This window comes from Capsicum annuum, chromosome 7 (assembly GCF_002878395.1).
Source record: "Capsicum annuum cultivar UCD-10X-F1 chromosome 7, UCD10Xv1.1, whole genome shotgun sequence".
Lineage (NCBI taxonomy): Eukaryota > Viridiplantae > Streptophyta > Magnoliopsida > Solanales > Solanaceae > Capsicum > Capsicum annuum.
In genome coordinates, this window is record NC_061117.1 from 3,193,325 (window position 1) to 3,210,036 (window position 16,712).

General features: G+C 33.1%; 1 long non-coding RNA gene across 1 annotated transcript; it reads right to left on the reverse strand.

Annotated features, from left to right (window-relative positions):
• Nucleotides 1–458: 458 nt before the first annotated feature.
• LOC107877589 lies at nt 459–2,143 on the reverse strand. Its single transcript, XR_007057531.1, has 2 exons — nt 1,870–2,143; nt 459–804 (listed from the first exon to the last, which is right to left on the reverse strand). It is a non-coding gene; the product is annotated as an uncharacterized LOC107877589 (long non-coding RNA).
• Between the last annotated feature and the right edge of the window lie 14,569 nt (nt 2,144–16,712).

Here is a 16,712-nt window from a genome sequence, read left to right on the forward strand (position 1 = left end):
CAAACTGCTGAGTACTATAATGAAAAGGGTATAAATGACACGCAAATGTCAACATACTTAAACTTGTGAAGGCATTTATGCAAATATGAGAGTTGGGTTGAGCATTTTGCACAACCCAATACAATATGAAATTCTTTTTTCAAAAGTAAATTGGCACATGGCAGACCATTGATGGTAAATACAATCGTTCTTTTCTTCAAAAGAAGGAAGCAGTACAGTGCCAGTAAAGATTTAGATGCACCATAGTGATAAATGTACACAAATTTTTACTTTCAAGCATGATAATAAACAACATAGAGATAAGAAGATGCTATGCAAAATCATTTTGATAAACTATACTTCATTTTCAATCCAGTTTGAATCATTTATATCCGTTTCGCTCTATCCAGGTTGAATTCCTTCTAATACTAAACTATGTCTTTTAAGGCAAATTAGTGGCATATAACTGTAACACACTGAAAAAAGACTATAATGTCAATAATTATAATAAAATAAATTGATGCATCACATTTGAAGAACCGAGTACAAAACTAACAAACTATTACCGAAACTAACAAACTATTACCAAAGAAAGAAGATCATTATGTAGTTCTTTCAATTATTAAAAGATTATCAACGTATCCATAAGAATCAAGGTCAAGATTCAACTGTTTGATGATTTGTAAGACGTCTCCGGATGGCTCTGGTCTTCTTGGGAAGAAGGTCGAGAAACAGGCACTTCTTGTTCTTGTATGCTTCCCTTAGTGCTGACTTCTGCCTCTGCGATATCACAGTCAACACTTGTGCTATCGACAGCCTTGCCACCTTTAATGAAAGACCATCCATTTGAATAAATGAGTCAGCATACACATATATGACAACACAGACAGATGCAACTTTGTGGAATCAAGTGCAGACCAAGCAATTTCAGGTTCAACTATAAATATACACAATCCAATCAAATCGGGGCATATTATGTGAGACCACGTTGTTCACGAAAAAATACTTATCTGCATCGGGTATTTACATAAAATCAATACAACATATGATGGTTAAGTGGTGTAATAGAGTAAAAATACATGTCAATTAACCAACGTCAAGTAAAACAAAGTCTATATTCAAACACATGGCATGCATCTGTTACTAATTAGATTCCAAATATCTATTCCTATTAAAGAAAAAAATTTGTTTGACATCTGTCTAATTGAACATCATCCTATCTATATCCATCTAACTATACGCAACACACACTAAATTACAAATGAAACATCAAATACTAAAGCAGTGACGAGCTATGAACAACAGACTTCCATTGGCACCAGTTATGCCAATTTCTATGGGTTCAAAGTTCCGAATGGAGTCAGGATTTCAACTTTATGAGTTATAAATTTTAAACGACGAGTTCAGTACTACTAATTAGATTCTAAATTTAGTACACAAACATCCCTCAAATTCAATTTTTCGGTAAAGAAATAACAATAATAACCCTGAAATGACAAACCAAATCATAATATTTCTATTTACTTTACCTGCTTCTATTTTTATTCCATACCTCAAATTCAACTATCTTAGCTGACATGTAAACATCAGGATATTCAAAATTGACAACATTACGCACACCGGACACATATTATAGGTAAAAATCCAACAAATCACACCTGATACAAGAAATTAAATCAGAATGCCTTTTAAAAAATGAAATCTTCGAACATGCAAAGCAAAAGGAGGATCAAAAAATCAAACTAGGAACATATAATGCAACAGTGGTGTTAAGAGAATCAAAACATACAAAATGTAATTAAAAAAATATATATATTCAAACGAGTTAAAGCCTAAAAAAATAAAGGAAACAGGGAAAGAAGATGGAATTACATGCGAAATTTGACATACCGTTCTTCAATGGATGCAGTTGGAACATACTTTTCAGTAAATGTTCAAGTTTAAGCTTCATGATTTTACCTTATTCATCAATTTTTCGAGTATCAAAATAAAGAGAGAGAAAATGTGTAAGGAAGGAGAGAATTGCAGTAAAACTTGTGGAGTTTCTACTTTCCTAATTCTTTTTCTTTATTATTATTAATCAAATTATTGGACCCTTTTAACGGAACCCTTCAATCACCTTACAAAGAGAGAGCTCGGGATCTGGGTGAAAAAAATGTGGTCTGGTCCTAACGGACCACCAAATATTTGTTTTAAAAAAAAATGCTTGTTTACATACATAAAATTTTAAAATTTTATATAAATTTAACTCACTATTTATCAACTTATATAAACTATATTTTAAATGAGTACAAAATTAAAAAATTAATTGTTACAATTTATGATTAAATTATATATTTTATGTTATTATAAATCATTTCATTATATTCTATTTACGTAAAGTATAAATATATAAATGCCTAAGAATAAAAATAAATCTTCATAGAAATACATTATTTTAAAAATAGAAAACAAGTAAGTATGAGGACAAAATTCAGCTTTAAAAAACTACACTTTTTAATCTTGAAAATATTGCGTAATTTTCTTAACGTTTTTAGATTTAATAAAACAACATATGCACAATTAATAAATTTTCTACATAATTTTATTTTAAGAAAATATTTGATACACGTGCAACACATATACCATAATCTAGTCTAGTATATTAAAAGTGTAAAGACTCTTAGAAAAGTGATTTGAACATTTTGCCCCTCATTAAAATATTTTATAATAAATAAAATCGTCTTTTCACTATTTTCTTAAAAGTACTATTTAATTATTTAGTAAAAATAAAAAAAAATTAATGATAAAAAAGGAAAAAGAAAAACAAATAGGTTATTTGAGGTAGAATTCTCCAAAAGGTAATATAACAGTAAACAAACAGTACTAGATGATTTTAATTTTCCATGTTTATGGGATTAAGTAGGAAACTTTTTTTTAACTGCCTTCATTAAATTTTCTTTGCATTTTCTTGATTCGTTTTTTTTTTTTTTTTTTTATAAAAGAAATACAAATAGAAGTTGGATGAGATAAAATTTTCCTAATAATCCGTAATAAGCTATCCTAAAATATAATAATACAATATTCTTCTTTCCTACAATAGTAATTACACGATGAATCCTTACCCTTACCATTCAGACCAACATATAGCTAAAGTCTTCTAATAAGACAACACGTAATTCATTTACTATTATTTAATTATTTTTAATAAAAATAAAATTGCAACCAACAAAAAGGAAAAAAGAAGGAATTTTTTTTTTAATTATAGTATCCTATTACAAGTAGGAATCTTATTGAAATATCCCTATTTTACAAGAATCCATCAAACGAAAAAAAGAACAATACAGTCACTAGCAAACATGTAAGCTAAATATATTATTCCTTTTAAGAGTACTTCCGTTAATTAAAATTTTTTACCTAATTTTATATTCCTCAAGTAAAAAGTTTGAATTGTATATAAACATTAAAAATAGTCCATATTTAATTCAGGCAAGAAATCATAGTATTTAATACTTCTAAATCAACTAAAATTTTATGATTATAATTTTTTTTTTACAATTCTATTTAAGTAAATGAGCCTTGAAGGTGCGGTGTATAACACTTTCATCAATTTCAAGTTTATATTGTAGATGAATGAGTGTTTGATCACGCGTTAGGTTTAATCGTATCGTTTTGATATATTGTAAAAGAATGTTTGATTTGACTTTGAAAAATTATCTGAGTAAAAGGTTAGGTTTAATTGTATTGTTCCAATATTCCGATTATTGTAGTTTATGTTCTATTAGTATCTGTTGTTTTTTCTACCTAATACAGGTGGTAGATGAACGTTCGGTCGGGCTTCGAGAATTTTTTATGTAAAACTTAGGTTTAATCGTATTTTCATGATATCTCGATCATCATATTATTTTATTGTATTTTACAGGTGGTAGATGAATGTTCGAGCTTTGAATGATTTTTGTGTAAAGGTTTGGTTGATGTCTCGATCATCGCATTATTTTGTTGTATTTTACAGATGGTAGATGAATATTCGAGCTTTGAATGATTTTGGTGTAAAGGTTAGGTTTAATCATATTATTTTTTTGTAGTTTTCAATCTATTACTATCCATTGTTTTTGTTATTATTATCCGTTAAGTGACACTGGAAAACAAGCTTTTATTTACGTGACTATCTTTAGTCTTTAAAGCCAATTGTTGTTTTTCAATAAATTATTATACATACATACATACATACATACATATATACATACATATATACATACATACATACATACATACATACATACATACATATATATATATATATATATATATATATATATTATCAATGGCTCGATATGAAGCACACGTGCAACGCACGTACACTTGACTAGTATATATAAATATAACGAATAATCTTATATAATTGAACCCTAATTGAACTTTAGAAAATAGAAATATACCCAAACTTTGATGAAATTTGTTATAACACGCCTGAATCTTGCAAAGATCGTATGAGCCTCCTAAACTATTTATTAGTGTATTTTAATTTAGTGACGTTTATAAGCTAATAAGTAAATAAAATTTATTAATAAATAAATATATAGAAGAGTTTAGCGCAAATAAATATTAGTAAAATACGCTAATAAATAGTATATATATGACGAATAATCTTATATTATCGAACCCTAATTGAGCTTTAGAAAATAGGGAAAGTGTCTAAAATATACCTAAAGTTTGATGAAATTTGTTAGTACACGCCTGAACTTTGCAAAGATCGTATGAGCCCCCTAGATTATTTATTAGTGTATTTTAGTAACATTTATAAGCTAATAAATAGATAGAATTTGTTAATAAATAAATAAATAAATAGAAGAGTTTAGTGCAAATAAATATCTGTAAAATACGCTAATAAATCGTCTAGGGTGATCATAAGGCGCTAGTAAATAGTTTAGGGAGTCGTAGGATCCCGTAAAATTTATTCGTGTTACAATAAATTTCATCAAAAATTTGAAAAAAGAAAAAAAAAGTATTTAATAACTTAAAAATAGGAATTACTTTAGTGGTAGCCGCCCACCCCACTGCATCTCAAAAAATACTACTATATTGTGGTCGATTATTTATTTTTAATTAGAGATTTTGAAACTTTGAGAATGAAAAAAATATGTTCAAAGTGTCAACTCTAAAAATAGGAGGAATAAATTCTTTAATATGTTCAACCCCAAAAAAAAATAATTCTTTAATATGCTAATTTGGCTAGTTTATATTCTTATAATTCATATTATAAAATTATTATCATTAGAAGATTCAGAGTTTAAATTGTGGCAATAGCTTTTCGTAGAAAGATGAATATTAAAATTATGTAGAATAAACTGTTGTGATCCGATCTTTCTCCAGACTTCACGATAGCGAAAACTTTATATCAGTTTGCTTTTTTTTTTTAATCAATATGTATTATGATGGAATGATTACATTTACTAGAGATCGATCTTTGTCCGAGCTTCTAACAGTGTTTTTTTTTTCTGTCGAGCGTATGTCGCCACGAGAAATAGGAGGAATTGACTTTACAATATGCAAATTTAATTTTAGTCAAACCTCATTACAAATATCAAACACTAAATGAAAAATCAAAAATAAAATCGTATATAGCAACAGTGGCACTCAAAATTGAAAAGGCGAGATAAGTTTAGTCACATAATTTTCTCAAAAATATATACTATATATTAATTTTATAATTCTTCTTTTGAAAAACAATTTGTGTTTCTCACTAAAAAAATAAATTTAGTCTTTGATAAAAAAGGAATTAATCTATTATCTTAGAGTCAAATTTCTAGACTGTTAATAGAACTTTATTGAAAGAAAGAAAGGCTAAGGTTTACAATATAATCTGAAAAGCCTAAAACTAACTAAAACAAAAGTAGGCTATATATACATAGCCAATAACCTAAAGGTCCATAAACTAAAGGCCCAATAACATATGGGCTAACATCCCCCCTCAAACTCACAATGCAACAGCAATAAGCATTGAGATTTTGTCACACAAAAAACGAAATCGAGACGCCGACTGAGCCTTCGTAAAAAGGTCAGCAATCTGCAAAGACGATGGAACAAAAGGAAGCGATATGGTCCCGAGCTGTAAATGATGACGGATGAAGTGACAATCAATCTCAATGTGCTTCGTACGCTCATGGAAGACAGAATTCTTTGCAATTTGTACCGCACTTTTGTTATCACAATACAGGGGAGTAGGCATAGAAATGTGAACCCCCATATCTGCAAGAAGCCAACGTAACCAAATAATCTCACATGTAGTCACAGCCATAGCACGATACTCAGCCTCCGTGGAAGATCTAGAGACAACATCTTGTTTCTTGCTCTTCCACGAGATTAAAGAGTCTCCAAGAAACACACAAAAACCAGTGGTGGATTTACGATCATTGCGATCTCCATCCCAATCAGCATCACTATAGGCTCGCAACTCGAGAGATGACGTCGAGGGAAACAAGAGATTCTGAAACTGAGTGCCATGAAGATACCTTAGAATACGAAGTACAGCTCCCCAGTGCACAGAAGTAGGAGCAGTAACAAACTGGCTAACAACATGAACTGCATGTGCTATATCTGGACGAGTAACCGTAAGATAAACCAAACTACCCACAATAGTCCGATAAAGACTCGGATCGGATAATGGAACACCATCACTAGGAGAGTAACGTGCATTGGTTTCAAGGGGAGTATCTACAGTCCTGTTGTCAGAAAGACGCGCCCGTGTAAACAAGTCAGATATATACTTAGTCTGAGAAAGAAGATACCCTTTCTTAGACTGAGCCACCTCAATACCCAGAAAATAACGCAGCAAGCCCAAGTCCTTCATTGCAAATCGATGAGCCAAATCATGCTTCAATAACTCAATACCACTATGATCATCACCAGTAATAATCATATCATCTACATATAAGGACAATAGAATTCGCCCTGCACTTGTACATCTAACAAACAACGCTGAATCATGGTTACTCGGGACAAATCCAAGGGAAGTAATAACAGTGGAGAATTTCTCAAACCAAGCACGAGGGGCTTGTTTGAGACCATATAAAGCTTTTCGAAGCCGACAAACTTCACCTGGCTGGTGGTCAATACCTGGGGGAGGAGTCATATAAACTTCCGCGTGGAGATCACCATTCAGAAAAGCATTCTTGACATCCATCTGAAATATCTTCCACTGTCGAACGGATGCAACAGCAATCATAGTGCGAACAGTCGTCATCTTTGCTACGGGGGAAAAAGTCTCCTCATAATCCATACCATATTGTTGTGAATACCCTTTTGCCACAAGTCTTGCCTTGTATCGCTCAACAGACCCATCAGATTTTGTTTTTATCTTATACACCCATCGACAACCAATCGCATGCTTACCAGGTGGGAGAGTAACCAAATCCCATGTATGTGTATGATGAAGAGCAGCAAGTTCCTCAGCCATAGCATTCTGCCAAAGAGGATCAGACACAGCCTCTCTATACGACTCAGGTTCAGACAAATGATGTATGTTTGCAATAAAGGAAGCAAATAAGGCTGAATATGTAGAATAGTAAAAATCTAGCAGTTTGGTGGACTTACAAGGTCGAGTAGACCTCCTCAGAGGTGGTGGGTCTCCAGTCTCAACAGTCGAAGGAGCAGACTCAGGCACAGGCGAGGCTGAAGCACTATCAGGTGACACACCAGATGGCATAGATGAATCCGGAACTGGAACCTCTATGTCAATCCCAAAGGGATCAATAAGCCGAATATCTGACTTTGTCACATCATGGGTTTTAGCTGGAATGGAATAAAAAGGAATATGTTCCAAAAAAGTGACATGTCGTGAAACATATAATTTCTGACTTACAGGATCATAGCAACGATATCCTTTTTGTCCAATACCATACCCCAAAAACACACATATAGCTGATTTTGACCCTAACTTATTTCGTTCAACATGAGGACGAAGAACAAAGCAAGTACATCCAAAAACTCGTAATGCAGAATAATTCGGCGGGTGACCATATAGTTTCTCAAACGGAGACATCCCTGAAGTCAATGCAGTAGGAATACGATTAATCACATATACAGCAGTTAGGACTGCTTCTCCCCAAAAAATACTAGGAACCTCTGCAGACAAAAGTAAAGAGCGTGCTGTCTCAACAATATGACGATGTTTTCTTTCTGCCAGACCGTTCTGCTCAGGAGTGTCGGTACAAGATGACTGGTGTATGGTACCATCAGAGGCAAGTAACTGAGTGAAGTCATTAGAGGTATATTCACCCCCTAAGTCACACCTGAAACACTTTATCACAGCCGAATGTTGTGTTTTAACAAGGGCTCTAAAGTTGTTGTAAATGCCAAAGAAATCAGATCTGCGTTTCATAAGATACACCCAGGTATAACGAGTATAGTCATCTATAAACGAAACATAATAGGTCGATCCACCCTTAGTGGATACTGGCGCTGGTCCCCATACATCAGAATGAATAATATCAAAAGGAGCAACAGAATAAGACACACTTTTATTAAACGGTAAGGCAGAAAATTTTGCCAGTTTACAACCACTATAATCTGAAATATCACTAGTGTTCACATGACCCAAAGCACCACTAGAGACCAAAAAACGTAAACGTGAAACTGACACATGTCCTAATCTGGAATGCCAAAGATAAAACTGGGAAGACAAAGGACTCAAACGAAAAGAAGATAAATCTATGCTAGAGGCAGCAACTACAGACACTTTGAGATTCTCCAAGACATAGAGTTCCCCCAACCTACGGCCGGTCCCAATCACCCTCTGAGTGTGTTGGTCCTGTATAACACAAACAGAATCAGAAAAAAACACCCAATTACCAGCCTTACACAACTGACTGACCGAAACAAGATTTAAAGCAAGTTTGGGAATGTAATAAACATCAGAGAGGACAATGTGAGGGGTAGTAACAGAACCAACACCCTCGACTGACATAGGTACAGCACTCGCGGACATAACAGAGATTGGTAAAATGGGTGACAAAGAACCAAACGATGACAAATGAGGGGACATGTGATGAGACGCACCAGAATCCAATATCCACAAGGAGGAAGGAATACCTGAGGTACTAGAAGAAACTGAACCCGAATGAGACATAGATGCTGACATGGCCGTAGGATTAGAAACGAAGAACTGTCTGAACTGTTCGAAAACCTGGGGATCCAACGCAGAAGGTGGCATAGTGCTAACAGACTCAACATCTACAGATGGTGCAGCAGCAGCAAACTGTGGAGGAGCACCAGAGGAGCGTGACGGAGACTTTTGCTGCCCATATTTCTATTGCTGCCCAGATTGAGGCTGTTTGACCTTGTTAAGTAACAACGGACACTGAGCCTTCCAATGATTTTTCTGTTTGCAGAATGCACACTCATCAAATGCAACTTTAGGAGATTGTCGAGTCTGAGTACGTGGTGGCCTAGACTGATCAGTTGAAGCAGCAAACACGACAGGAGTAGTAGTTACTTTAGACCCTTTATCCACTTGAGACTTGATACGAGTCTCCTCTGCAATCAGTTCATGAACCACAGAATCAACAGTAGGGAGGGGAGATCGATGAAGGATTATTCCACGTAGGCCCTCAAAGTCAGAACGTAGTGCCATCAAAAACTGAACCAAGCGTTGCTCTTCCCGTCTAGCAATGTATGGCCCAAAACCTTTTAACTCTGCAGATTCAGTAAGTGCCAATTGATCCCACAAATCCGACATGGCAGCATAAAAATCTTGAATACTGAGATCATGCTGTTGAAGAGCACGGATATCATACTCCAACTGGTACTGCTTAGCAAAATTAGACTGAGTGTACAGTCTTTCCAAATGATCCCAGACCTCCTTTGCTGTGTCATACTTAGCCAATTTCATACCAATTGACTGAGTTACAGAATTGTTGATCCAAGTGATAATCTTGGAGTTATTAGTTTCCCATAAGTTCACCAACAAATCAAAATTTTCAGTTTTATCATCGATAGGTCTTGGTTTTACTCCAGTGATATAACCCCACATATTCTTCCCACGAAGAAAATTCTTCATGACATAACTCCAATAGGCATAGTTCTTACCATCTAATTGAGTACTAATGGACTGGAGAGAATCATCCTTTCCAGTCATTGTAAACACAGCAACACACAAACAATTCAAAAAACAAAAAGATGCAAAACCCTAGGTTGAACAATTCCGAACGAACAACAATGGCAGCAAGCAAAAGAACGAAAGATGAACAATATCAGACAGCAAACGAAGACAGCAACGAATCAATCCAACCAAAAAACCAACGAAAACAGCAAACGAATACAGCAGCACCTCAAAAAAATTTGGGGCTCCGCCCCGAACCCCGGACGGGGGCGCGCTGCCCCCCGTACCCCCCCAGCGAACTCACCGCGGAGTTCGATCCGCGCAGTAGGTGCCTGCTACAAAATCTTCAACCAACAAATCAAAGGACATGGATCGAACTAGCTTTGATACCATGTTAATAGAACTTTATTGAAAGAAAGAAAGGCTAAGGTTTACAATATAATCTGAAAAGCCTAAAACTAACTAAAACAAAAGTAGGCTATATATACATAGCCAATAACCTAAAGGTCCATAAACTAAAGGCCCAATAACATATGGGCTAACATAGACTATATATCGTGCACCACATTTATTTCTAAGAATCACCAGATGATTAACATTTTTTTTTTAAAAAAAAAGTCCATAATGTCAAAATTAGCTTCCTGTTTTTTTTCTTCCTTTTTCAGTTGAAAATTGCTTTTGTTATTGTTGATCTATTTTTTTGTCAAAAAAAATTATTTATAACAAATATATGATTGGTTCAACAATTTTATTGTAACATATTTGTCTTAAAATTTTAATTTATACATATAAATCCTAAATCTAATTATTTCAAATTTCAAATCCGCATCTAATATCAATTCGAAAAGCAAAAGTATAAAAGACATTATAGATGCATACTAGAAATGATAGGATCAGAAATAAGAATATGCGGGGTAAAGTGGGAGTCGCCTCCTTGGTGGACAAAATGAAGGAAGAGAAACCACAATAGTTTGGGCACGTGATGAGGACGTGCGCGAATAATAACCCAGTAAGGAGTATATATGTGAGAGGCTGAATATATATAGTGAAATGAGGAGAGATAGAGGTAAATCGAGGAAGTATCGAGGAGAGGTAATCAGATAGGATGGGACTCATCTTCAACTTATCGAAAACATAACCTTAATAGGAGGGCATGGAGGTCGCAGATAAGGACAAAAGGTTATATTAGTCGGTAGATGTATACAGAGGTGGGACCAGAATTTCAACTAAGAGGGTTCATTATTTGAAGAAAACCTAGCTGGGGGAGATTCAACACCTGATATAAATACATAAAAATAATTTAAATCGTATATAAATGGTATATTTTTCGACGATAACCCCCACCAAAAAACTGACTCCGCTCATGGATATATATTGTCCTAGTATTAGTCAATACATGTAGTCTTCGGTTTAGTGATAGTTTAGAGCACCGTGTCTGTCATAGTAATACGCTATTCATGTAGTATTTGACTTGCGACATCTGATATCATCTATTGTTTTCTATATTTCACACTGCTTGCATATATATATATATATATATATATATATATATATATATATATATATATATATATATTCTCCCAACAACTTTGTTATTGTTGTCATGTTTCGCGAACTATCGTTATTCTTTAATTAGTACTTTAATTTACTTGACTTAAATCAAGAATTTTTCAAAAATAATCTTTTTACCTCTAAAACGTAATGATAAAATTTACGTTCACTCTAACTACAAACCCTACTTAGTAAAATTTCACTCAATATGTACTAGGCAAGTTGTACCATAAATTAATTAGGGAAAAGGTTCAAATATGTCATTGAACTATCAGAAATGACTCATTTATGCCATCAGTTAAAAGTTTGGCTCATTCATGCCATCGCCGTTACAAAATCGGCTCATCCATGCCATTAATTTTTAACGGTGATTTTCAAAAACAACTTTGCCACGTGGCCTTTTATTAAGGGTCCACGTCATTAATTAAAATAAGAAAAAAAGCTCAAATATGCCATTAAACTATCAGAAATGGCTAATTTATGTCATCAGTTAAAAGTTCAGTTCATTCATGCCATTGTCGTTATAAAATCAGCTCACCCATGTCATTACTTTTTAATGATGGCTTTTCAAAAATAATTTTGTCATGTGGCCTTTTATTAGAGGTCCGTTCTCTCACCCCCTCACCACCTGCCCGTTCTCTCACCCCTAAATTCTCTTCCCCAACCCACCCCTCAATTTCATGCTAAATAATTTGTGAGTCACGAATTTAGATATGAACAGGAGGATACATTTATCACAAGAAATTGTGTCATCGTTTGGCAAAATTTGTGCATCAAAGAAGATGCTAGAATTGATATAGCTAAAATTGATGGATGCATTGCATCAGTTGTGAAACTGTTTGAGCGTGACAATCGCAAGGACTAGGAGCATGCAGTGGATTTTCTTTTTTTTTTTATGCTCTCAACGAGTTCAATATTGTCAACTGGTAATGGATAAAGGTGTCATCCCTGAACTTGTCTCTGTAGCTGTTATTGGAAACAACAAAGCAAAGGCAATGGCTTCAGAGTTGCTGAGACTGTTGAAGGGGGAATTTAGTGATATTGGAGAATCTTATGAACCAGCAAAAGGAGAAACTGTTCTGTTTTTTAATTAAGTTTTGATATTTTTTTGGAAGTTAATGATGTCGTAGATTAATGGAAGGAGTATTATTTGGTGTTCATGGTGTGTGTTGTTGTTGTAGGTATGTTAATGGAGTGAGTATTTTGTTCATGGAGTAAAATTTTGTTATCATTCTTGAAAAATTCAACATCCATTAACCTCCATTAATGGAGGCTAAAGAAAGTTGTGTGGAGAAGACAACTCCAAAATTATGAAAATATCCCTAAAAAATTATGAAAATACCCCTGACACACGCTTAAAAGCGAGTGTAATACACTCTCTTTGCTGAACTAGCAAAAGGTATCAAAGTGACACACTTTATAGCTACTTGAGGTGTCAAAAGTGAACAACGTCCACTTAAGGTGGCTAAGTGAAATATCGTGCCAACTTTAGAAGGCCGCTGATGGATTTGGCCTATTTAAAATCAATGAAATAATGCTAATACTAATACTAATACTAATATACTAATACTAATACTAATACTAATACTAATACTAATACTAATACTAATAGTAATAATAATAATAATAATAATAATAATAATAATAATAATAATACCATCATCATCATCATTATTATTATTACAAAAACAATAAACAAATAAAAAAGCATGGACCAATTAAATCAAAGTTAAAACAGAGAACGTCAACATATAGTCAAGCATAGATGTCATTAGCCATGATAATTAAATGATGCTATAATACTATATTTACTTGAAAGAAAATATATTTTGGTTGAACAATTGTCACCTTATCTAGATCGTCTGTCAACTTCTTAATGCGAAGCATGTAGTCCTAATCTCCATTGCAAAGAGTTACAATATTTGTGCGAGCACCAAAGCCATCAAAATGAAGGAGACCTGTATTTCTGCTAATATTATTCGTAAAGACTTTATCGCATTTTTACCCAATAATTTGATCAAAAGAAAAATTAGATTCAATGGAAGGACAAAAAAAATATCAATTAATTAGATACAAAAAATTAGTACTGTAAAAATATGGTCGAGAGGAGCAATGAATATTTGTATTCTTAAAATGCTCAAAAAAATATAATCTTCGCAATATTATTCAACACTTCAAACACACAAAAAATTGATGAAACATATTAAAAATAGTTAAATATATCTGTATTGTCTGATAATGCAATTGATATTTATGTATCTAAACTAAATTTTCACAATTTTTTTTTAAATCATGGCAAAAAGAAAGGGCCGATCATGAATTCTGCACACACAATAAATATTTTTTGAGCAACCATGTGTTGATTTCTGAGAGTGATTGTGTGTGATAATGCATCAGAAAAATGGTGAATGAAAAATTTAAGCAATATGGATATGAGTTTGAGTAACTATTTATTTTAAAATTTTGAAAAATTGGATAATTCTATAGGAGAAAAAAAAAAGGAGCAAATTTTTACTATTTCAAAAGACTTCTACATACTTGGAGCAACTTTTTCAAACACGTAAGTTTTAGTTAAAAAAACTAAATTTTATTTTCAATTTTTTTGTGTTCAGCTTCTTCTGGTGCTTTGTCCCCCTGCTTTATAATATATATAGATATAGATTTTAAAAATAAAAGATCTTGTAAGAATTTGTATCATTTTCAAAGTTGAAAATCACAAACACTTAGCATTTTATTAGGAACTCAAATCATTTAATTAATTTAATTATTTATTTTTTTAAAGGAGACGATGTTTTTTTTTTTCTAAATCAAGATATGCCCAAAAGATGTGCTTTTAATCGTTTGTCTTTTATGCATTTTCATTAAAAAAATCAATTGACAGTTTAGAATTATATAAATGAATGAAAAAGTTAATATAAATTGAATTTAGATAATTTTTAATTTATTTTTAATTTTAAAATAAATGCAAGTAAGGGTGAGGTGTATACATCCACCACAAATGATATATATCTCCTACGGTTTTTAATAACAAAAAATAATTAACACTACTACTACTAACTTGAATTAAAACTACTTGTTATGAAATATAAAGAAAGAACAAGAAGAATAAATAGAGAGAGAAGAGGGAGATTTCTTTATTTCTCTTGATGGATGAGAGATCATAAGATTAATAACACAACGAACAAAGCTCCTTTATTTATTTGAAAAAATACTCCTAGTTTCTGACTAAAAGTTAGATACTTCAAATTCTGATACATATCAACTAGATCTTATTAGATCTTGATAGACATTCACTACTATAATGTAAATACATTTATAACACTCTCCCTTGAATGTCTAGATAGATAATGTGCCTCGTTAAAACCTTACTAGAAAAAATCCAGTAGGAAAAAAAATCTAGTGAAGGAAAAAGAGTACACATCTCTAACAATACTCATATCGGCTGCCTCATTAAAAACCTTACAAGGAAAACCCAGTGGGACAAAACCTCGTAAGGGAGAAAAAGTAAAATACATATAAACTCCCCCTAATGAAAACATCCTTGAACCTTTGCATCCCGATCTTGTGCACCATCTTCTTAAAAGTTGTAATTGGAGAAGACTTGCTGAATAAATCAGCCACATTTTCACTTGAACGAATCTGTGGCACGTTGATATCACCATTCTTTTGTAGCTCATGTATGTAGAAAAACTTTGATGAAGTGTGCGTCATTCTATCTCCTTTTATGAATCCTCTATTAAGATGTGCTATGCATGATGCATTATCTCCGTATAAAATTATAGGTAGATTGTCATATTTTACACCACATTTTTCTCGGATGAGATGTATCATGGGCCTCAACCATACACATTCTCGACTTGCTTCATGAATAGCTATTATCTCAGCATGATTCGCTGAAGTGGCTATGATAGACTGCTTTGTATATCTCCAAAATATTGCAGTACCGTCACATATGAACACATAGCCTATTTGAGACCGAAGTTTATGTAGGTCAGATAAGTATCCAAAATCAGCATGACCAATAAGATTGGGATTGCAAAATTGCTAATAAATTAACTAAAAAAAGGCTATATCAGGCCTTATAGTATTTGCAAGATACATTAGTGCATCAATTGCACTAAGATATGGTACTTCATAACCAAGGAGTTCCTCATTCTTTTCTTGAGGTCGGAATGGATCCTTATTCAATTTTTGCATGTTTCTTATTTAAGCAAATACTCTATTGCTTTTGAAAACTCTCCAAGAGTTTCAACGATACTCAAATCATCAAATTATATATTATGAGGATAATAAAAAATTTCCCAGAAACTTTATATGCTTCAGGCATTTTGAATCCTTTAGAGATTTTCATATGAATGTTTGTCAAGTAACAATATCCAACATGTCAAGTGTGACATCTTCAAGTGTCTGGACTGCAAATCAAATAAGTTTTACGCTTACCAAAATGCATCCTTTAAGGTCACTTGATAAATGTTTCTACGTTAGCATGCTTAAATTAACGTAGAATTCAGATCCTTATAATCTTTTACAATATTGCGCCAATATTGTATCAAAGATATCGTCGATGATTTCTTATTTTGTATCGGTTCACAATGCGACATAACATTTTGAGATATCATCACTTCATTATTTTCAGGTACTTAAACCTCTTGTGCCTGTGGATTAAAGAAAACAGGTACCCCTTGGGCCACTTGACTGGTTGGAGAGGACTTTCAGGGCTCGATCTACGACTGCGTCCCATGGTTTGGTAGAATGAAGCGAGGTTTGGAACCCTTCAATTACAAAGTGGAAAATACCTCTCACAATGGGTAGGATTACTGCATTTTTGAAATGTCGACTCTTATATTTGAGAATATAGGGAGTTGGGGCAGGTTAAAGGGCATAATGTTTCATGAAGTGTTATGTCGTAGGCTCTTCAAGAGTACATTGCCTTCTTATCAGAATTATTTGCTCCTTATCCTTTTCAAGGATTATTTCATTTGGAACCGATTGTTCTATCATGCTTCACGCATGCATAGACTTTATCCTTTAAGGACACAAAATAGGAGCACTTGCAGCTAAATATGAGATGCTTTCAGTATTTAACTTGAATTATCTTTTGAAT